At 38.3% G+C, this 24,724-nt stretch overlaps 1 protein-coding gene across 5 annotated transcripts in view; it reads left to right on the plus strand.

The window, feature by feature from the left end:
* The first annotated feature begins 869 nt into the window (after positions 1-869).
* The window catches only part of FKBP5 (FKBP prolyl isomerase 5), a 100,825-nt gene continuing 76,970 nt past the window's right edge, over positions 870-24,724 (plus strand). For 2 of the 5 annotated variants that reach the window (XM_061196329.1, XM_061196330.1), the window contains exons 1-2: positions 870-1,031; positions 7,330-7,434. The gene's annotated coding sequence lies outside the window, so the exon portion shown is untranslated. Of the gene's footprint in view, positions 1,032-1,402; positions 1,822-7,329; positions 7,435-24,724 lie in introns of all 5 variants that reach the window. The other 3 variants (XM_061196331.1, XM_061196333.1, XM_061196334.1) reach the window with 3 other exon arrangements.

Genomic DNA, 24,724 nt, shown 5'->3' on the forward strand with positions numbered 1-24,724 from the left:
TGATATAGCTTAGACAGCAGTTGTGGAGCTAGGAGATGTTAGGTTTCCATAGGTAATTAATAAGCTCCATAGCTATGGGACTTCAGGTTTCTGTTTCCTCAAAAATGAGATTGAGCTAGCTACTCCCTAAGGCCCAGGTGGCTAGCTCAGTCCCCTCATCTGAATCTCTGGGTGGCCATTTCATTGGAGGGGCCTGAGCACCTCCTGAAGCCGAGTTGCTCAGCAGGCCTACCCTTTCGCAGGTGGCAGAGAACACAGACATCTTTTAAGTCCCTTTGCTGTCTCAGTCACCTGGGATCTCATGTTTGAAAGGTAGAAAGCCACAGGAAACCGTAGTCTTCACAGTCCCTGAGTGTCCAGAGGGAAGTGCTATGTGCTATGTGCTATGGTTCTCCAGGTGGGATTTTCCCCAGTTCCAAATGGACAACTTTGAGTTCCTGGTATTGTTTCCTGGGGCTAACCTCACACAAACAAGCCTGGTCTGTCACTCTCCATCCTCAGGGCAGGCCTAGTGGGCAGACAGGAGGGCAGAGCTTTCAGAGAGAGATCCGTTATGTTTAGTCAACTAGCTTCTTTAGGCATTAGTTTTCCCGAAGAGAAGGGATGGTGTGAGGGGGTGTCGGTCAGTTTCCTCCATTCCTTCCCTCCAGCCCCCACAAAGGGCAAGGGCCAGACACGTGGGCTGGCGTGGAGAGGCGGAGGTTACACCAAGGCGGAGGTGCAAATGGTCGGGGGCGGGGCCTTATTTGCATGGACGGCGCGCGGCCGCCAATCCGGACAGGCGGAGCGACAGCCCGCGCGCCTTTTGGGGGCGGACTGACAGCCCTGGGGCCCTATGGGAGGCGGGTCCTGCGGCCGGCGGGGGTGGGACGGCGCCGGGCGCTGCCCGGGGGATTCGGGCCGGTTCGCGGGCGCTGCCAGTCTCCGGCGGCGGCGTCCGGCGCGCGGGCGGCCTGCTGGGCGGGTTGAGGGTCCAGCGGCTCGCGGGTTAGGCGGAGAGAGACAGAGCAGACGAACAACCGCGGCGACAGGTACTGGCTCCATGGCCGCAGGGATGGGGAGTGTGGTCGCTAAGCCCAGGGAGCCGAATTCCCTGCTTCGCGGTCCGGCCGCCGCTGCGCCGCCTCCCCGCCCCCTCACGCGGCTCCCCAGCCCGGGAGCGGCGCGTCGGGGCCAGGGGAGCCTGGGGAGCCCCCAGGCGGGCGCGCCGGATGCCCCTAGCTCCACTGCGGGGCTCCTCTACGTCCCGCCGGGCCGCGGGGCAGGGGCTCCCTCCCGGAGGCGCGGAGCCGGCGGCTGCTGGAGCAGCTCCCCGCCCCCCGCCGCGCTCTCTCTCTCCGAGGCGAGGCCGGTCGCGCCCGCTGGTCCTCACCCGGCTTTTGTTTCCCTCCCGGGGTGACAGGTCCCGGCTCCCGTCCGCGGCCCCCGACTCGCCCGAGGCCCGGCGCCCGTGACCGCGGCAGCCCGGAGCAGACGGCGGGACCGGCGGAGAGCCGGGCGGCGCGTGAACAGCAGCTGCCGCGGGCGGGAGAGAAACTTCGCTTTCCGGGGCCCGGGCGGCGGGAGAAGTGGAGCCGGGGTGAGCCGTGCACCGGGACGCCGCGGGCGCGATGGAGCCGCACTCACCTGGCGGGCCAGCCGAGAGTGAGGATAACGGAGCGTCCCGCCGCCGCTGTCCTGGCTTTCGGTTTGCGCTCCCCGGGCGGTGGGTGTGGATGCGCGTTCACCGCCTTCACCTGCCGCCCAGGGACCAGTGACTGGGAACAGCATCCCCACTCTCGGCCGCTCGTAGAGGGTGCGGGTGCGGCGCCGTTCTAACAGGTGATAATCCTAGTGCCAGGTGAAAGCCAGTGAAAAGTTGTTTCAGAGCTCAGTATTCAGTTCACTCCGGGACGTTATAACGCCTTCTCCCTTAATGATTTCTAAAAAGGTGTGCTGGTCGCAGTATAGGAGTCAAAACTAGTATTGATTGGAAAAAAAAAAAAAGGTGGGGGGGGGGGACGGGTGTTGTCAGCGTGTAGATTGCCTTCTTTCCATTGACTTGCCGGGAGGAACATCTTTGTAAAAATCGGTTTCTGCAGTGGTGGCGAAAGCATGCATAGTAAGGTACAGGTTGTAAATGGAGAATGCAGAACTCTAGATATCCTTCAGTGTGGTTCAGGGCAGCGTGTACAACGTTTGGCCGCCATTCAGTAAATTCTTCATGAAGCAGTTTGAGCTCGTGGTTTTGGATTTACTTTACAGGAGTAGAATAAGGCTTAGCGTTGAATGGGAGCTTTCTTTGCCTCTCTGAGGGCTCACAGGATTGTTTATTTTCATTGTCTTCCCGTTTTGTTAGATTGTAGACAAGGGAAAAGTTAAGGCATATTTTGGTTCAGTATTTTGAGTAGTCTGTGGGAATTCTCCCGCATCCCACCCCGCGCCCCACATAAGAGTTTGTTTGTTTGTTTGTTTTTTTCAAGGATAGAGTTGAAAAACTTCTTGTTCTTGTGGGAAATTTTTATTTGTTATACTTTTCACTTATTTTCTTTTTCTCTCTCTCCCATCTGACCTCACTTAACAATCTGCAATTATGGCCCCGACCAATTTAGGGCATCTATAGAAAAAAACGTTTTAAAATAATGTATAATTACTTTAAAATATATTATGAAGGTTATTAATAACATTCATTTGTGAGGAACAGTTGATTTAGATTACTCAGTTATTTTCTTCTAATGTGTCTTTTTTTATATCTATGCTGGGTATGATTTGTACTTAAGAGATGTAAGTTTAACTTCTTAAGGACAGTTATTTTAATTATGCTACTTTATTAGTGTTTCATTGAATGGTAATTTTAGTTACTTACATAGCTAATTAGTAACACCTTTTAAAGGTGAACTCTTTAACCAATAGTCTAGTTGTGACTATTTGGGATTTTTTAAAAAATCAAAGATGGACTTTATAAAATGTTTTATTTCTCTAAAACAACAGGCTTACATGCTGTGAGGTCTTTGTCTTTCCAGTATTTAACAAAACAAGTGTGTTTCTGAATCTTCAATTTTTTTAGTGATGGGAATTTTGGGTGAATTTCTTTTTTAAAACATGATTTTAACCAGTTCAACATGAACATTTTAAAATATTGGATTAGGCAACTAGTGAAATCTTCAATTTTCTGTTTACCCTTGGATTGGAAAAGGATACATATTTTAGGTTGTTTTGTTTCCTAAAGGCTTCTTACCTTAGAACCAGTCTAGAGAAGGAAGAGCATCCTCTTTCTATAGCTGTAGAAGAAGTTATTACTGTTGAAAGCTGAGTTGGCTTTTTGATATTTAGTGAAGGTAGATTGAACAGTGACTCGTGCAGAGTGGGTTTTATTCTGTATAAGTAGTTCTAAGGAATCTTATGAGACTGGGGTTATGGGTGATGTATATAATTGTCCTTTAAAGTGTATAGGAATATATTAGTTTAACTACTATGTGTAATTAGAAGTTTTATAGTCATTATCCTATAATGATGCTTAAATATACCACATATCATAAATTAAAGCTATATTTCTTAGTTTTATTTACGTAAAGCATATTTGGGGAACTTTAACTATAAAAGTGCCCTTTATTTAAAAGACCATTTTCAAATTCAGTTTTTACATATTTTAATTACAGATTGTTGTCCACTTTAACTTGCGGTAGACCATATCATAAAACTATCAACCACATTACAGTTTCAAAATTAAGCATAAGTTGAACTCTTGCATCTACACAATAAATGTTGGGAATGTTTTTAAGTCACTGACCCTCAGGTGTGGCTCCTTTTTAGTTTGGGGGTGGGCAAATATTTTTGAATGAATAAAGCTACAAAAGAACAGGGACACATATTAAACCAGCTAAATTTGAGGGTAGATCACATGATACTGTTAGACATTAATACTGCTTTATTTAACAGTAGTATGCATGCTGTATCTGTCATTAAGAATATTTTCTGTAGGCCTTTAATATAATTTTCCACAATTCCTAACAAAGAATCTATACTGTATATATTTTGGCACACTAAATTCTGTAATTATTTTATGCTGAACAATTATTTTATACATTTTATAATTCTAAGACTGTGTGAACTTTCTAACCTAGCTGATTAGTAATTAGATTTTGTTTTTTCATTGTTTTACATTCTGAATTTTTTTACAGTGCATTTTTAACTTCTGACATTATGTCCCCAAAAGTGTAAGGAAAATTAAATCTACACTCACCAGAGATTAGGTGGACGTTGGTAGGTAAATCACGTAACTATTGATTTAAAAACAGTAGCGACGGGACTTACCTTGGTGGTGCAGTGGTTAAGAATCTGCATGCCAATGCAGGGGAGACGGGTTCGAGCCCTGGTCCGGGAAGATCCCACATGCTGGGGAGCAACTAAGCCTGTGCACCACAACTACTGAGCTGCACTCTAGAGCCGGCGAGCCACAACTACTGAAGCCCGCACGCCTAGAGCCTGTGCTCCGCAACAAGAGAAGCCGCCACAAGGGGAAGCCTGCACACCACAATGAAGACCCAATGTGGCCAAAAAACAAACCAACAAACAAATAAATAAATTTTAAAATAAATAAATAAAAACAGTAGCCACTTAAGTGTGGGTTTTTTTTCTTTTGCAAATAAGATGTTTATTGTGTAAAAGACAGTTCTGCCAAATGAGACAGGTTAAAATAATTTATAGTAGGACCTTGTGTAACAAGTTACTAAGGATATTTCAGTAGTATTTGAAACACTAAAACTCAAGTACTCAAAATAATTTGTTCCTCATCGTTTGTTATGAGACTTGACCTGCATTCAGCTGAAACTCAAACATGTAAGACTATAATCCTTTAGTGGGCCGTATTCATTTGCTTATTTTACTATTCTAGTCTTTTGGAAAACATCTGGTTAATAAGAGTGAAGGACCACCAGAGGGAGTATAGGGTCTACACATTTGGTATACCTGTTTTCTAGTCTTGATCTAGAAGAAAAACATTTTAGAAAATAGGAATAAAATTTTAGTTCTCTAACACAATCAGGCAAAAGATATTGAAAGTTGGGAATTGTAGCTGTTTGGAGCTGCTGTCATTTTTGTAACACTTAGTTAATCAAGGTTTTTTTTCTTTTTAGAAAAAGGTGTAGTTATTAGAAAAATGAAAATTATGTATTTTCAGAGTTAAATAATGGGTTCTTAAGTAAACAGTTCCGCATCTGTGAAAGTTAGGGACTATCCAAATGTTAGGAATGTTTTTTAAGATTAAAAATATAGGGGGCTTCCCTGGTGGCGCAGTGGTTAAGAATCCGCCAGCTAATGCAGGGGACACGGGTTCGAGCCCTGGTCCGGGAGGATCCCTCGTGCCGCGGAGCAACTAAGCCTGTGTGCCACAACTGCTGAGCCTGCCCTCTAGAGCCCGCCAGCCTAGAGCCCGTGCTCTGCAACAAGAGAAGCCACCGCAGTGAGAAGCCCACACACCGCAGCTAGAGAGAGCCCGTGCCCAGCAACAAAGACCCAACGCAGCCAAAAATAAATAAATAAATTTATTTAAAAAAAATATATATAGTACATTTGAATTGTATGGTCTTGAAATTGCTCATTGTTTGGAAGGAAGAATAAAAGATGGAGAAAGATCAAAGGCTAGAAGAGGGTTTTTTTTCCCTTTTGTAGTTGCAAACCCTTCCTAAAGCAGATGATGGTAAATTTCTGGAACCGTTTGTAGTGTTCAGCCTCAGTCTTGGCAATTTATGTATGATGTTAAATAGGGAGCCACTCCTAGTCCCCTGAAAATGATCATCTGATTATCAAAAACAGGCTTGGGAATTTCAAATTGATCTCATCAAAAATCAGATTTGTGTGTATGTTTCTCAATGTTCTATCTCTGGAAATTAAAGATCCTCCTCTACTGTCTGCCGAAAATTACACATAGAATTTGAAGGTTAGAATGTCTCTATCACAGACTTAATGCTGTAGTAAGTTACTTTTTGGAACGGAGGAAACATCCTAGCCTTTTTCAGAATATACAGTATTCTGAATGAGGATGAAATGGTCTTTACCCATGTTAAATATTAGCCAATGGAATTATTTCCATGTTTTTAACTTTTTAAAAAAGCAAGACAGTAAAATAAAATATTGAAAGCTTTTGTATTTGTCCCCTAGCATAAAAAATTATTACATGGTGCATGGTAATATTTAATGTTTTGAAATTCTAGTTTGAGAAGGGGATTTGTTATGAGAAGAATGGTATTTCATTGAAGCAAAACAGGGTACCTTACATGGAAAGAAATTTGTTTCTCTTTTGAATTAGTCTTAGGTTAAAACAATACTTATTAAGAAAAATTGAAATGTCATCTTTCCTATCTTAAATTTACTTGCACTATGAACTTCATAAGGTCTTTTTTTTTTTTTAAATGAATTTATTTATTTATTTATTTATTTTTGTCCGAGCTGGGTCTTTGTTGCTGTGCGCGGGCTTTCTTTAGTTGCGGCGAGCCGGGGCTACTCTTCGTTGCGGTACGCCAAGGGCTTCTCATTGCTGTGGCTTCTCTTGTTGCAGAGCATGGGCTCTAGAGCACAGGCTCAGTAGTTGTGGCGCACGGGCTTAGTTGCTCTGCAGCATGTGGGATCTTCCTGGACCAGAGCTCGAACCCGTGTCCCTGGCACTGGCAGGCGGATTCTTAACCACTGTGCCACCAGGGAAGCCCTATAAGGTCTTTTAAAATATCTTTGTTGGTCCTAGGTGGACCTCTCAGAATCCATTTGTAGAGACACACACACATATATATACACACACACATAAATATATACACACAGATAAAGTATCTATGCTATATATATTTGCATTATATATGTAACTGTATGTTTGCTATATGTATATATATAAATCAATCCATCTATCTATACTGTGTGACTTCACAGGCTTATTTATATGTGAAAACTTTTTTTTTTTTAAATGAAATCTTGCTACACCAAGAGAAATAAAGTATATGTACACAGAAAGACTGATAAAAATGTTCATAGCAGCTTTTTTTACAATAGTAATGAACTAATGATTCATACAGTGACATAGATGAATCTCAGAAATATTATTCAGAGCAAGAGAAGCCAAACACAAGTATGTACTATAAGATGCCATTTATAACAAATACAGGAACAGGCCAAACTTAGGTATGGTGATAGAAATCAGGACAGTGGTTTCTGGGTAAGGGCTGTGGATGACTGGAAAGGGGCAAAAAGGAACTTTTTAGGGTAATGGAAATATTCTATAACTTGATTTGGACATCAAGCTATGGAATTCAAGTGTACACTTTTGGGGTAAGTTTTAATTTTCATGTAATTTTTAACTTACAGAACAGTTGCAAGACCAGTACGAGGAACTTCCAGATTCACCAACTGTTGGTGTATACATTTGTTCACATTTACCCAGCTGAATACTTAAGATCCGTGCATTTTATGGTATGTAACTTTTACTTTCATAAGGAAAAAAAACTATAAAAATTTGTTGAAGATGAGGAGAATGACCCTATTATCTGAAAAAAGTGAAATACCTCAATTTGAAATTAAGCAGTGCTTTAATAATGATGTAGGAGAAGAAAATTACTGACAGCCTTTTGTCTCTACATATATGTATCTATGCTGCTTCTCTTTGAAGGTTCATGGCAACATATTTCTGTTAGAAGAAACAAGATCCTGAAAATAGTTCAAGGCAAACTGCCAGCCAGGAAACTGCTTTATTTTGTTATCCTGTGTAAGTCACCTAGGGAATGAGACTGATACCTAGCGATAGCTTCCTGGGAATTGAAGGTAGTGATAATTCCTGTTAAGAGAGTTGCACACCTTCAGTGTGCTAGGTTTTGCACAAACGTGCAATCTTTACTGTCCTGGAACTCACCAGACAAAGAAGAGGCAAACAAAGCTGGTTGTCATTTTTGGGTGGTGTTTATAGTAGAGGGAAGGATTGGTGCTTGTAAACCATATAAACTAATCTTGATCGTAGGTAAGTGGTAAATCTAAGGTGGTGAATTTGATGCTCACTGTTAGTTTTAGGGCTGCTGTAGAGTGATTTGCTTTAAATTAAACCTATTTAAATCACAGTTTAAACTATGTCAGTTGTTTAAAACGTTCAGCTTTTTTTCTCGACTTACTATTTTATATAATCTTAAATATGTGTTCTTCACAATTTAGGATTGGGCATTATTTATGGATATTAATTTTTTAATTAGTTCTTTTGCATCCACATAAGAAATTTGCTTATTTGGTTATTTACTAAAGTGGAATATGATTTGAAGTAACAGAATGACTAGCCAGCAGTTTCAACAAATTAATCATTGATAACTGGGGATAAACATTTATGTTGCCTTTACTAACAAAAACCATACATTTATATGGTCTATATATTTTTCTTTAACAAATATAAGTTCTTTGAAGAGAAAAATGACAAATGTCCAACTCAACCAACATGGATAAAAGGATGACTTTCTCCATTTAATGAACATATTCATGTTCCTCTGAAATGACAGGGCCTTATCTCCCTTTCATATACACTAAATTTCATTGGTCTGTTGAGCATGAATAAGACATTATTTGAAAAGTTTTTAGAATTTTGTTTTGACTTGTCAAAGCCTAACTGCAGATAGAACTTTAAAAATATCTGTAGGTAGCCTTTTTTTTTAGACTTTTTTATTATGAAAGTTTCAAACGTACACAGAACTGGAGAGAATAATAATGAACCTCCATATACCCATTCTTCAGATTTATTAATTATCAACATTTTGGTTAGTGTGCTTTTAAAAACTGATACATTCTCACAAATATTGTAAAATAGTAGTGGTATTAGTGTACCAGATTTTTCTCTCAATTTTTTTCAAAAGTTTTGTTGTAAATAGAGAAACCTGAAAAGCAGTGTGTTTTAACTCAGAGACTTAACTTTGGACAATCAGTAATTATGAACCTATTTTTATTCTAAGTTCCTTTCTGTCAATTCATAGCCTGGAAAAGAAAGATTAATTTTTTAGCTTTTTATTTATAATAAATTAGTCCAAATATTCTAATCTATAGAATAAGGTAGTACTGTTCATCTGGTAAATTAGATTATCTTCAAAGTGTAGTGTCTGAGGAATGCTGTTGTCTAAATGTTTTGCTGTTACTTTCTCTTTCTCTAAAAACTCAGTCATTGCTGTGCTTTTTTAGGCTCCAAATCTGTATCTTATGTCTAAACTCCAGGCCTTGCAAAACTGAGGCCCAAATTTTCGCTTATGTCTTGAAACTAAATATGTTTAAATACCATCTCTGTAGCAACTGCACACCAACACCCCCTCTCTCCACCCCCAGTCAAAACGCTTCTCTTCCTGACTTTCCTCTTTAGCTGTTTGTGACACCATTATTCTTACTGGTCATTTTTTACTCTTCCTTTGCTTCTTAAGCTCAGTGAGTCACGAAATCACTTTGTTTTTAAATTTATAATGTCTTTTTATCTTTTCGTCCTTTTTCATTTCCACTCCAGTTGTCCTAATTTGGGTAACATGTTAGCGGGAAGTTATCCCTAATCTATAATGAACTTCATACATATCAAAATTAAGATATGTTCCTAAAGCAAAATAGAGCATTTTCTTCCCTTTCAGAGAAGGCTTCAGTCAGTCTTATAAGCAAACACATAATTTTTAAGGGCTAGGAAATCATTATATTTAAACCAAGGTGATAGAGACGATTTCCAAATCACTCAGCTCAAATAACCTGGTGAATGATGGCCAGCAGGGCCCACAGTTTATCAAGGGATATAGGCAGCAGACTTTCTTGGACCACAGAAATAGCCCAGAATGAGTTCCTTCCAGCCCAGAATATCTGCAGGTGCTTTGCAGTGGGGGAAATACTGAGTGTATATAACACATTTTAAGGACTTCTTGTGTTTTTATGGTAAAAATAAAGAGCTGTGGGTTTACCCGAAAACCCTTCTATTCCTTGTGGCATATTTCCTGACCAAGATAGTTCTTATCAAAAAGCCATTATGCCAAAAGTGACATGATACTCTTACCTCATTACTTTCCCTTCTTTTTACAGGCTCCTAGAATTGACATTTGTCAGAAAGATAGGAACCTGAGGTTAGTTGGGAAGATATAAAATAGAAATGGGAAAATAAGTGATATCCATTCTACTTCCCACTAGCAGTCGTCCACCCTCCAGTGGTCTTGGGCCTGAGTCATTTACAGATGGATTGTAGCTTATCAACTTGGCTTGCTTTTGGTCAGCTTATGGAGCTCTTTCTTCTTTCCACTCTTCTGGGAAATGTTTGAATTTCCTCCTGGTAGAAATCAAGACCCAATTTAAGATTACTGACTTTGGGGATAAGAGAATAAAATTTGATATTGTTTTAGATAATCCAGAATATCTGATTATTTTCTTCTATGGGAAGTAGGAATAATATGGGGATTCTGAGATGCTTATGCAGAAATTAATTTAATAGTTATTAAGAGTGGAAAATGGAAGAGAAAATTACACCGTTTCTAGGAAGCCTAGTATAGTAGGCATAGACAGGGATGAGATTCAGGAGTGTTGCTACATGATCTTGGGCAAGTTAAAGTTACTTAACCTTACTGAACTTTATGTTAATTGTAAAATGAATGGGTTGGATTAGATAGTGTTCTAAGGTCTTTTTGCAGCTCTGAAATTCTAAAATGAGTGGTTTTTCAGGGGAAAAACTCCTGATTTATATACTCTTCCTAGTTAATGATTTTTTCAGTGATTGTTTCACCTACGTATTTTTCTGTTTCCATTAGAAGTTAGGAAAAGAAATAATTAAAGGAGTCAGCATTCGCGAAATGAATTAGATTTTAGTGTTTTCATTTATCTACATCTCTCTACTGGATTTATTCTGGACTCACTTTCACCTTCTGTTTGTGTCCACTCTCCTGCTTTTCTTGCTTTTTCTTAACTTTGCTATACAGTGTGACTTTCATCTCCCTCTTTTTGCTGCTTCTCCTTGCTACTGGTTTTTTCTAGCTGTCCATTGCCCATATTTCATTATGGACATGGAATTCGCCAAATAGACCCTTGAGTCTGAGCTACTGATAAATTAAATTTAGACATCCTAATAGTTGTCAGGATTAGTGGGATCCTTCTACTCTATAATACAGAAACTAGAGAGATGAGTCCTAGGGTAGAGGGAGTGGGGAAAGCCTGAAGGGAGAAGGAATGGGATGGAAGAGTTTCCAAGGATTATTTAGATATTTTGATTTAAAATATAAGTTAAACTCTTCCTTAAGTTTTGATGATGGTGGCTGTGCCTGTGATATCAAAGTTTGGTCCTGAAGTCTTAGTGCACTGTGAGTTTCATGAGGGCAGCAGCTGTGCCTCTAATTCTGAATCCTTGGTGTTCAGCATAGTGCTGCAGAGTAAGTGAAAGTTGAACTGAGTTGTAGTTAGGACTGATTCTTTCTTCAGGGTGTTTTGTGGTTGGCTGGAGATTAAGATTCTGGTTAGATCCTTAAGTAAGACTGTCAGCACCACTTTGTGATATGGGACAAGATATGTAGCTTCTCTCTAAGCCTCAGTTTCCTCATCTATAATAATGGGAGGTGCAGGCAGTATTAATACCTACCTAAGGGTTGTGAGGAATAAATGAGACAATGCATATAAAGTACTTAGGCCAGAACCTGGCATATGTCTTCAATAAATATTAAATGCTATTATAGTTTCATTAATAAGCACTTTTGTGTTCCAGGTAATAAGTTCTGTTCGGTTCTAAGTAGTGTTGTTACAGAATAAATAAGACAAGATCCTGTCCTTAGAAAAGATAGAACATGTGCACAAAAGATAAATAACAACCTAGGTCTTGTGGTAAGTGACAAAGGAGTGGTTTACTTAAGGTCTCAAGAGGCAGGAATAATTGCTAAGCAGGTGAGAACTTCAGGAAGGTGACAGAACTCTGCCTAAGCCTTGTAGGACTAGTTAGCAAGTTAGGAGGACGGGCTCCTTGGAGCCAGTTTGCCTGTGTTGGAATCCTGACTCTGCTACTGTGTAATCTTTAGCAAGTTACTTGACCTCCTTCCTAGGACTGTTGAGAGAATTAAATGAGTTAATACATGTCAAGTGCTTAGAATGGTGCCTCAAACACGGTTAGAGCATGATAAATTGTTATTATAAATTGAAAGAAGGGAGAAAGCATTTGACAGAACACTGAGTGACAGTGAAGGGGAGATATAAGTTTGTCTGCAGTGATGAAGCCAAATGGACTGGAGGGAATAACCTGTTGGAAAATAGTGAGTGATTATGTTAGGGCAGAGTTATGAATGATTAAGCCAGGGAGTATGGCATCTTTTCCATATGTACTGGGGGAACTTGGGAAGATTTCTTGGGTTATTTGTAAAGCATTCTTGTGTGTTACAAATAACATTTCTAAGTCTGTATCTCTAGCATTTCTCACTATCTTTCCTGATGTCAGTATAACTGAAACTACTATCATACTAATTTTGACAATGAAGCTCATGATCCTCTATTCTGAACCATTATGCCTCTTTAATTTGTCCATTTGTTTTTGTAGACATGTATTTTGGGCTTTCTCTTTTTCTCTCCATATTCTAGTTGTTTACATAATTCTTATTCTTTTTCTCCAGAGTTTAGTGGGTTTCTGCTATTTTCCTCTCTGTCCTCAAAAATCCCAGTCTAGATCCTAAATCACCAAAGTCATAAAGTAGAAAGGGCCAGGGAGAGGGAAAAAGGGGGAGGAAGGTAGGGAAGTATGCTCTAGTCCACCAGTCTTATTGTACAGATGAGGACGTTGAGGTCCAGAGGAAGTAAAGTCAGGATCCACAGCTAATTAATTAATGGCCTGTACCTTTTAGAGCTAAACTAGGGCTGCTTTTGTACTGTCATCCTAGTATGATTCTTAACCATCTGGGTGGGAATTACAGTGGTATTACCAATAATCTTTCTACTAACAGCTATCAAACACCAAGGTAAGAAATAATTTTACTGCCAGGAATAATGTGATAATAATTCACTCTATTCTTAATGAGAAGCCTGTGATCACACTTCTTGGACAGGCATTACTATTCTTAAAGTAATATTTAAAGCCAAGGCTCCAGGGCTTCCCTGGTGGCGCAGTAGTTAAGAATCCGCCTGCCAATGCAGGGGACACGGGTTCAATCCCTGGTCTGGGAAGATCCCACATGCCACGGAGCAGCTAAGCCTGTGCGCCACAACTACTGAGCCTGTGCTCTAAAGCCTGTGAGCCACAATTACTGAAGCCTGTGCACCTACAGCCCGTGTTCCGCAACAAGAGAAGCCACCGCAATGAGAAGCCTGCGCACTGCAAGGAAGAGTAGCCCCTGCTCACCGCAACAAAAGGAAACCCGCGCGCAGCAACGAAGACCCAAGGCAGCCCAAAATAAATAAAATAAATTTATTTAAAAAAATAAAATAAAAAATAAAAATAAAAAAATAAAACCAAGGCTCCAAAATGTGCTTTAGGAACAAAAGGGTTTCTTTATTTTTAAGAGTTGTAAATTATAAATATAATAGTGTTGTAAACATAAATATCATTCTCAAAAAAAGTGGACTTCTGTTTCTGTCATGGTGGAACACAGGTTCTTTTACAGAGTGATTGATAGTCCAGTAAGATTAGCATGAAAAGTTGGGAACTATTGTACTTTCACCTCACAGCCCCCAGCTATGTACTTCTACTAGTACATAGTCTCTAAGTTTACACTTGCTTTCGTCTCTTACATTTTACCATATGCCACACATAATGGTGAGAAACTTATTCAAGCATTGTTTTCCTCCCTAGATGCAATGTGATAGAATGTCTTTTATAAAACCCTAAGCTTAGTGTCTGGATACTCTAGTTGCTCAATAAATACTCCTTCCCTTTTTACAGAGCACGTAATTTTTTCTCATTAATGTCAGTTCCTCATCTTCAAATCACTGTCACACTACTTTTCTTCCCTTGAAATGTCTTGTTTTAACTTTGACAAGATGCTCTCCCTGCATTTTGAAAATTTATGTGATGTGCAAATACTTTTTAGTCACTTTAAGCATGATTTTGTCATAAAATTATTTCACAGCTGGTAATCTTTTCAGGTTCTATATTCTTTCCCATGATTAAAGAAGGAAAAAGTGGCATGAGTCACATAAAAATACCCTAGACATCTCTGCTCATCCTGCCATATTCCTTAAAAAAAAAAAAAAAAGAAAAAAGACTTCTAACTGGATTCATTTTTACTGAAATACTTATTTTTCTTTATCATTTTCAAACACTGTGAAGTTGAATTGTATAATACACAAATATCTATGCAAAAGAATTTTTTCCATGTCCTCAGTGCTTTGTATCAGATCACTTAGTTGTATTTCCCATGGTTTGGTTTCTTTTTCCTGTCTTCATTTTTCTGAAGGGAGAAGGGATTTTTTTCTCTCTTATGATCTGTGACTTGTTTTGTATTTAGATGATTACTCTTTATAACAAATTTTAACTTCTATTTATGCTATTAGGGGGGAAGAGAAATACTTCAAAATTAAATTTTAGATTTCTTTTTTGAGGGCTCTGTGTGTGTGTGTGTGTGTGTGTTTCTCTCAGCCCCTTTCTTCAGATAATATATAGGAGTTTGTTTCTGTTTTTAAATTTTTTTTATGTTGAACTGTTTTATTGTTGTTTGAAGTCTGTTAAGCTATATTTTATGAGTGGTTACTAGCCTTTCCTTGTAAATTTATATAGTAATAGTACTATAAATTCTTCTCTATATAACTATATGTTATATATACTATATATAATACTGTATTATATATGTTATATATATAATATAAATATAGTGTATATTAATACTATATACTATGCTGTATAGTATATAATACTATATAAATTATATAGTAATTTATATAGTAATACATTTTGCTGTTAACTTCATCCTTAGAATATTAAGTTTTTTGTAATTTAACTTCTTTGGGTATGTCTTGCAATTCTCATATGTTGAGAGAGAAAGGAACAATTGGTTTTTGTAACTTTTATATAAATTATTTGGCTGTCTTCTTCCATTTATTATCATTTTCTATTTTTTTATTTATGGCTTCTAAAAGTGAAGAGCTTTAATATTATGCATTTTTGTAGACCGTAGTCTTTGTTACAAAATGTGTTCATTTCTCTTTTCCATGTTTAATATGACTATGCTTAGGTTTTCTGTTTAATTCATGGTATATTTTTGTTTAGTTTTCGGCTGGATTTGTCAGTTTGGGTTGTAGTTTTTTTTCATCTTTGTGTTGTTTTTGTTCATTTTCTTAATATCTCATTTTATCTCCACTTAACAAACTTTTTGGTATTACCATATACTGAATATTTTCATATGTGTGTGTGTCTATAGTTTCTAAACAAGTGTGACCGAGTTTCCCTCTTTTCTTAAGATTCCTAGGCTATTTAAATATTTTTGTACCTGTTGTCTATTTTGCATCTAAAATGCTGATAACAGTAAATAAGATTTTAGTACACTTTATGTGAGTTAATTTTTTATGACAATCTAGCTTTGCCAGACCAATTTTGTTAGTAAATTAAAAACATTTAAAAATTACTAATCCTCCTAATCTAGTGTCCCTAATTTAGTAATTTGTTTTGATCCTTGTGTCATTTTATCAGTCTTTTATTTTGAAAACTTGCCAATGACTTTTCTAAAAGTGAATCATGAATTATGTGAAACAATTAACTTTGAAAGGGGAAAATAAATGTACATTTTAGGACCTACATTTTATATAAATTGGATTAACAGATTATTCAGTGATGTAAAGATATAATCTTTTAAATTAAGTTTCTTTATACTCTATTCTATTCATTGAAAAGATTTGATAGCTTGTAATTAAAACTAAAAAGGCAAGAAACATTAAAAACAAAGTCAGAAATTAAGCATAAATCACTTGAGAAATAATGAGCAGGATGAGGGAGTGGAAAGAAATCTTTACAGCATAATCTGAGGCAAAATATTTTCTGTATTTGAACATTAAATTTAGCTCTGAGCTTCCTGGCAAGCAGGAGAAAAAAGGAAACAGGATGGGTTTCACAGTTATTGTCTGATAAAGAAAGCTTATCAGTTTTTCATGGGAGAGAAACTTTTTCTGAGTTCTAAGTTATAAAAGGAGGTTATGTGAATTCTTAATAAGGAATATAATTTATATTTCCATTTTATAGCTTAATTCCTGCTATTGCTGTGTTAGCTGTGATATACCATTTATATGCACTGTAGTTATATTTGGTCATATTAAGTTCACATCCACTGTTGTCAGGAGTGGAAATACCATGGCTAGGGTGTGTTTATGTATTGCATCTAGAATTGTAGCCATTGACGAACAGGAAACTGAAAGCTAAAAGTTCAGGAAATGTATTGTATTTAGACTTTGTGGAAAAAATATATATGATACTTAACTACTGAAATCCATGGCTGTTTGAAGACTGAAAAATTTATGTGTGCATTTAGTTAGAGAATAATATTATGGATTCTTATAACAATGCTGTCAGATGCTTAAATATGATAATAAATACAGTATGCACATTGTGTGCCAGGAAAATTGTGCAATGCTAGAAAAAATGCAATGGATTATTATATGTGTTCAGCTATACTCTCAAGAAATAAAACAGCTGGCACAGCAGTTGAATTCTTCAAGGATATCTTATTTTCAGAGAATTACAGAGTTTTGGTTTTAGTTTTAGTTCCAGGGAAGGAGAGGTCCCTGTTTTACAAGACAGTCCATTTCACTCTTAGGAAATTCTAATGGTTAAGTTTTATTTTCTCATATTGCATTGAAGTTTGTTCCCCTGTAATTTATTAATATACTCTATAGTTTTCTTAGTGTTGAAAGGAAAATGGTTAACTGATAAAAATTATTATTTTTTTTAATAAAGGTGATTTTTAAAAAATTTTTTATTTATTTATTTATTTTGGCTGCTCCGGGTCTTAGTTGTGGCACGCGAGATCTAGTTTCCTGACCAGGGATCGAACCTGGGCCCCCCTGCATTGGGAGTGCGGAGTCCTACCCACTGGACCACCAGGGAAGTCCCGATAAAAATTATTTTAAAAGCTAAATATATTTCAAATGCTTGGGTTTGGGGGTTTTTTTGTTTGTTTTAGGATTGTGGCATTTTAGGTGCCTCATGAAATACTACCTGTAGGAGCTTTATTTTTGAAGTTGTTTAAAAGATTTCTGTCAGAGGATAAGTGATTAACGTATATGCTGCATAACCTGTATTTTCTTACTGTTTCTGTACTTAGCTATTTTAACAGGATGTGATTTATATGGTTCCAACATTCTTTGAGACAGCATCAAGTCTTAGTAGCTTTTTAGAAATGGGAATTTTCTAATATTGTATTTTTGTTGCTGTTCTGTTTCAACAAGAGATCAGTTATGACTGTTTTCACTGCCAGTTTTGTGATTTGAAGTTATAGTCACACAAAATATTCAGGGACCACATTAAATGAGAATTCTATTTATTACAAAGTTCTTTTAGGTGGGCTTCCCTGGTGGCGCAGTGGTTGAGAATCTGCCTGCCAATGCAGGGCACACGGGTTCGAGCCCTGGGCTGGGAGGATCCCACATGCCGCGGAGCAACTAGGCCCGTGAGCCACAACTACTGAGCCTGCGCGTCTGGAGCCTGTGCTCCGCAACAAGAGAGGCCGCGATAGTGAGAGGCCCGCGCACCGCGATGAAGAGTGGCCCCCGCTTGCCACAACTAGAGAAAGCCCTCGCACAGAAACGAAGACCCAACACAGCCAAAAATAAATATAAAAATAAATTAAAAAAAAAAAAAAGTTCTTTTAGGAAATTTAGCTGTATTATATGTCAGCACTTATAATCATTTTAATAGTCTCATTAAAATTAGCCTCTTTTCAGGATTGATTTGGATTTGGATCTGTTAGGGTCATGTGTTCACCTCTGAACTGTTGGGGTGGCCAAGGGGATAAGAAGCTCTGACTGGCAGAGACTGGGGATTGGGCCCACCCCAGGAGGTAAGGAGCAGTGATTCCCCCGTGGAAAGTCCCAGAAAGCTGTTTGCAGCAGAGGGTGGAATGGGCTCTGGGCTGACAAAACAAGGAGTCTTGACAAGGCCAGACCATAAAGGGCCTGGTATAATGGGTTAGGGGGTTGGACTTTAGGCAGTAGCTGATCTGTTGTTGCAACAGAGGGTTCTTTTCAAGAACAACTTTTACTTCCTTCTTATTGTATAGTACATGGTTATTGTAGAAGAATTTAGTAAGTAAATATAAATCAATGAAGAAAATAAAAATTTCCTGTAATGTTTTTTTCTTTTGAATTTTCTTAGCTAATTTCCCTTACATTTCATTTAACATCTAAATTACTTTTTAAATTTTGTTTATTTGAAATGGTGCTTCTTCAAGTGTTCTTTCACAAATTGTGTTTCTGTTAACTTTTTAAATTAATTATGAAGGAAATAGGAGTTAATTACATTTAAAGCCTTTGTTTTTGTTTGATGTAATTATTCTATTAATTTGTATCTATTTTATGGGAAACTGTAGGCATAATAGGCATAATGAGAACACAGACCTGGAAGTCAGAGTGGTTCTTACAGGGGAGACAGGAAAAATGGAGCAGGGACTAGGTCTGTCTTGTTCACCATTATGGCAGTATCATCAGGCACGATGCCTGACACATAGTAAGTGTTCCATAAATAGTTGCTGAATGAATGGATGAGTTTCTCATTAAGCACTTTGAGTAGCTCATATTTCCTGCACTGTGGATAATCAAGATCAATTATATTCATCCAAAGTTAAGAGTCTTTGCTGTGCTCTGCCCTTTTTTAAAAATGAAAATTGAATAAATTGATTATTTTTTTAAAAGATACGTATGTGTGTACGTACATGCACACACACACAGTACAAAAAGTAAAAATCCCTTGTTTCTTCCCCTGAATTCCATTCTCCAGAATTTGCTACTATTAATGGTTGGTATATTTTTTCTAGATACTTTCTTGCATTTACAAATGTATATGCATTTTCTTCATACAAATAGAATAGTAATTTACACTGTTGTATAACTTGCTTTTTTCCCTCTTCATGCCATTCTTAAACATCTTTCCCTATCAATTCATATATAACTGCTTCTTTATTTTTTTTATTTTTAAAATTTTTATTTATTTATTTTTGGCTGCGTTGGGTCTTTGTTGCTGCGTGCGGGCTTTCTCTAGTTGCGGTGAGTGGGAGTTACTCTTTGTTGCGGTGCGTGGGCTTCTCATTGCAGTGGCTTCTCTTGTTATGGAGCATGAGCTCTAGGTGCGCAGTCTTCAGTAGTTGTGGCATGCGGGCTCAGTAGTTGTGGCTCGCGGGCTCTGGAGCGCAGGCTCAGTAGTTGTGGCACATGGGCTTAGTTGCTCCATGGCATGTGGGATCTTCCCGGACCAGGGCTGAAACCCATGTCCACTGCATTGGCAGGTGTATTCTTAACCACTGCACCACCAGGGAAGTCCTGCTTCTTTATTTTTAATTGCTGCATAATATTCCATTGTGGAGATGTATAATAATAGTCAATTAAGGAAATTTCAGTTGTTCCCCCCCTTTTTTTTTAACCATTACAACAATGTTGTGTTTAATATTCCTTCCACGTGTAATTTTGTTTTCTTCTGTGAGAATATCTATAGGTAATTTCCCGGATGTGCCATTGCTGGGCTGAAGGATATTTGCACTTAACACTTTTTATAGATGTTGGAAAATTCACCCTTAAAGATAGTATATACTACTTTGCACTCTCATTTAAGGATATGAGGTGTTATTTTTTGATAACGACATACTTTCATTTTGTGGATTAGAAGGGTTCAGCTTTTGAAGATGAATCCTTATGGTAATTTGAGTTGTCAGAAGATGATGGATTAAGTCATATATTCCCACTCTCTGACATAAGTAGTTGAAGTCAAGTGAAAGATGGTGGACTGTACTCTCTACAGACCTATAGTGTGCATTGCACTGATCCAGATGTGGAAGATTTGAGAAGTTTAGTTTTATTATGCTGGGGAACTATTTTAAGTCCTTGAACTGGGGTGTGTACCGTGTGAGAGAGGTTTACTGGCAGTATGTACAGCATGAATAGAAGGGAGTAGGCTGGAGGTAGGCAGGTCAGCTGGAGGGCTGTGGTGACTCAGGAAGGAAAGGAAGAAAACCCAGAATGTGGTGATAGCTATGGAATTGGAAAGTAAGAGATAGTAGGAAACACAATGAACAGTTGGCAGGTCCTGTTGATTAAATGGAGAAAAATTAAAGTTGTAGGAGAATAGCCAGACAATACAGATGATAAAGTAAATGGAGAAGGAGCCAATTTTGAAAAAGTGAATTTTCTTTAAAAAATAAGGATATAAAAGGGTCCTGAAGTATTGAATATCTATAGCCAGGCAATTTGGGAGAGATTAAAAACAGGAGAAGGGAAGAGGGAGAAATTATAACTAGATCTGGAAGTTATCTTAATAGAGGCCATATTTGAAATTAAGAGTGGATGAGTTCTGGTATGAAGTGGTTGACAGGGGAAAAGCTGTTGATTGAAAACTACATTTTGAAAAGAGATACTTGCAATAATAGGAGATGGGATAAAAGAATGATCAAGGAAAGAAGAAGTAGGTAATCTGAGGAGTAGGAAAAGAATCAGGAGCAATGTTACTGGGATCTCACCTTCATTCTTTTTCTCTACATATGATACTGTATTTACTGGATGTTTTCCAGGTAGCCACCATGTTCTTTCTTTGGTGTGATACCTCAGAAAATTTTGGTGTGAATATTTTAAAGATGGAGTCAGTTTTATTCCTGAAGTTGACTATTATACTTGAAAAAAACTCTTGGTAAAGTAGTTTTGGTGTCATGTGCTATGTTCCTTCTAGTTTCATAAAATCTTTTCATCTTGTTTTAATATCTGTGGGTCTAAAACAAGAAAAAGTACAGCTTATATTTGAATAGATAAAAGTCCAGATACCTCGTGCATTTTAACTGACCATTTTAAAAATGTTTCCTGGCGATTGAAACTTGGCTAATAACAAATGATAAGAATGCATATCTTTTTAGAAGAACATAGCGTCAATTTAGAGTACACTATCTTGGTGCTTGTCTGGATGGAGCCTATTCACTGGAAATAATCTAGAATCAAAGCCAGGAACCTGCAACTTCACTTGAGTCAGTGTGTGAAATGGTTCGAGTGCAGGCTCAGGAGTCGTTCTGCCTCGTTCCACTGTGCATAGCAATATTATGCCCCTGAATTTTGCCATCTGGAAACGCTAATAACAGTTCCTATATCAGGGTAATTGAGAGGATCCATCCTGGAACTTATATTCTAGTAAAGAGAGACGGGAAACTTACAGATAAATACATGTGCCGGGTGGTAAGTGGAGGAAAAAAAATGGTAGGATTGATTGCCATTGTTTCTTGCTCTTTTATATTGGGTAATAGGGAGGGCCTTTCTGATAAGAAAGTGTTTGAACAGAGACCTGACGGAAGTGAGGGAGCAAACTATGCAGCTGTTTGGGGCAAGAGTTCCAGGCAGAGGGGACAGCAAGTGCAGAAGCCCTGAGTAGGGGTATATTGAAGGGTACAGCAAGAAAGCCAGTGTCACAAAAGCAGAGTGATTGAGAGGAGGAGCAATAGGAAATAATTTCAGAGATAGCCACTGACCGGCATGTGGGGTTTTAAGCATAAGAAGGACTGGGTTTTATTCTGTGTGAGATGGGAAGCTCTTGGAGGATTGCCAGAGAAAAATTTTTTTGAAGTCAGTCTGATTGTCACTTCTTTTCTTTAAAATGCTTCAGTTCTCTATTTCCTTTGGAATAAAGTTCAAATGCCTTATTCTGGCACACAAGGTCCTTCACAGTCAGGCCTCTGCCTATTTATTTAGCATCATCGGCCTCCTTCCCACATGTACACTTCACTTTAGCTAAATTGGATTACGTGCAGTTCCCTGCATGGATCACGATGATTTGTGTCTTTGTGTTTTTCTACATGCTGTTTGCCCTGGGAGAAACTCTCCTCCTCAGCTCCCATGGTCATTGGCTCTGTTTTAGAGGGTCCTCTTTGTGTTCCCAGAGCACCCTGTACCTTGTTCTGTCACCGTTCCCTCCCCTAGCCGCTTTGTACTCAAGCCACATAGTCTTGGAATGTGCTGTGTTCTTTTACCAGCCTTGATTTTACTCTTGCCACACCCTTGCCGGTTGAAATTATGCCCACCCTTCAAGAGCCAGCTCAAACACTGCCGTCTTTACTTTATAAACCTTTATAAACTGCTATCTTTTCCCTACTCTCATAAATACTTCATAGCTCGGTTATACTTAATCGTAGTTACCTTGAATTAAAATGTTTCTTTGCCTTACCTCACACAAAATCCCTGGCCTTACTCATTTTCAGTTTCCATTGTAGCCCCCAGTATAGGGTCTTGTACAGATTTCACGTTCAGTAGATGCTCCAGGTGTGCAGGATTCATATGATAATTAGAAAACTATTGGGTTTCAAGCTGCTAAGGACCAAAAGCAGCAAAAATGAACAGTTAAAGTGAGATGCCTATTAAATTAACAAAACAAATTTATTATAACATAATGTTGATGATGGCCTGATTACTCTGGTTCTCTCATATATTTACTACTAGTGCCAAAAACTAGTGCACCCCTTTTGAAATGTAGTTTGGCAGAATGTATTCAGGCATATAAATGTCCATGTTTTTTGAGGTGGTGATATCACTTCTGGAAGTCATCTTCAGAAAATAGCACAAACTAGAATAACAATTATAATAGCTACCTCTACCACTAATGTTGATAGTTTACTATGTGACAGGCACCATGCAGAGCCCTTTACGTGCGTTACTTAATTCTCAGAATTCCAAGAGGTGTGAATACTGTTAACCTCATGTCATATATGGGGAAATTGAGGCACAAAGAAGTTAACTGACTTGCCCGAGATCATACAGCTGCTATGTTGTCAAGCCAAGATTCCTACTAACAGAATTCATACCCTTATATGATATGGTAAAAGCCTAGGCACAAAACTGTTCACAGTAGTGTTACATAGAATAGATAAGTTGGAAGCAATGTATATCATTAATTATGGTTCATCCATTCAATAGAATAATAGAAAGCTGGATAATAGAATAGATTTATTGAAATAAAATTCACATAGCATAATATTCACCCCTTTTAAAGTGTACAAGTCAGTGGTTTCCAGTATATTCACAGAGTTATACAACTATTACCATTATCCCACTTCAGAACACTTTATCACCCCCAAAGAAATCTCATACCCGTTAGCAGTCACTCCCTATTTCCCTGTTACCCTAGAAGATCACCAGTCTTTTTTCTGTCGCTATAGATTTGCCTATTCTGGACATTTCATATAAATGGAATTGTACAAAATATGGCATTTTGTGTCTGGCTTTCATTTAGCATATTTCGTGGTTCATCCATGTTGTAGCATGTTATCAGTACTTCATTGCTTTTCATTGCTGAGTAATATTCCACTGTATGGATATACCACATTTTGTTTATCCATCATTAACTAATGAACATTTGGGTTGTTTCTACTCTTTCGCTATTAAGAATAATGCTGTTATGAACATTCATGTACAAGTTTTTGTGTGGACATGTTTTCATTTTTCTTGGAATTGTTGATCAAATGATAACTGTTTAACTTTTAGAGGAACTGCCAGACTGTTTTCCAAAGCAGCTGCATCATTTTACCTTTCCACTAGCAATGCATGAGGGTTTCACCTTCTCCACATCTTTGTCAATACTTGTTATTATCTGTCTCTTTGCTAATAGCCATGCTAGTGGGTATGGAGTAGTATCGCATTGTGGTTTTGATTTGCATTTCCCTGATGACTGATGATGTTGAGCATCTTTTCATGTGCTTATTGGCCATTTGTAAATCTTATTTGGAGAAATGTCTGTTTGAATCCTTTGCCCCTTTTTTAACTGAGTTATTTTCTGTTATTGAGTTAAAGGAGTTCTTAGTATATTCTAGATACAATCTCATTATCAGATACATGATTTGCAAAATTTTTCTCCCATCCTATTGTGTTGTGTTTTCACTTTCTTGATGGTGTCCTTTGTAGCACAAAAGTTTTTAATTTTCATGAAGTCTAATTTATCAGTTTTTTTTTATTGCTTTCAGTTTCACATAAGAAAACATTGCCTAATCCAAGGTCAATGAAGATTTACCCCTGTGTTTTCTTCTAAGAGTTTGATAGTTTTTGCTCTTACACTGAGGTCTTTGGTCCATTTTGAGTTCCTTTTTGTATACTGTGTGAGGTGGGGTGTCCAACTTTGTAATCTTTTGCATATGGAGATCCAGCACCATTTGTTGAAAAGGCTGTTCTTTCTCCCACTGAATTGTCTTGGCACCTTTTTCAAATATCAATTGTTCATAAGGTTAAGAGTTTATTTATCAGCTCTCAGTTCTATTCCATTGATCTATGTGTCTGTCCTCATCCTAGTACCACACTGTCTTGATTACTGTCACTTTGTAGTAAGTTTTAGAACCATGACGTGAGTCCTCCCAACTTTGTTCTTTTCAAGGTTGTTTTGGTTATTTTATTCTGTTTGCTGTGAACCTATAACTGCTCTTAAAAATAAAGTCTGGGGCTTCCCTGGTGGCGCAGTGGTTGAGAGTCTGCCTGCCAGTGCAGGGGACGCGGGTTCGGGCCCTGGTCTGGGAGGATCCCGCGTGCCGCGGAGCGACTGGGCCCGTGAGCCACAATTGCTGAGCCTGCGCGTCTGGAGCCTGTGCTCCGCAATGGGAGAGGCCACGGT

Source organism: Eubalaena glacialis, chromosome 7 (genome assembly GCF_028564815.1).
Source record: "Eubalaena glacialis isolate mEubGla1 chromosome 7, mEubGla1.1.hap2.+ XY, whole genome shotgun sequence".
In the NCBI taxonomy this organism is placed as follows: Eukaryota; Metazoa; Chordata; class Mammalia; order Artiodactyla; family Balaenidae; genus Eubalaena; species Eubalaena glacialis.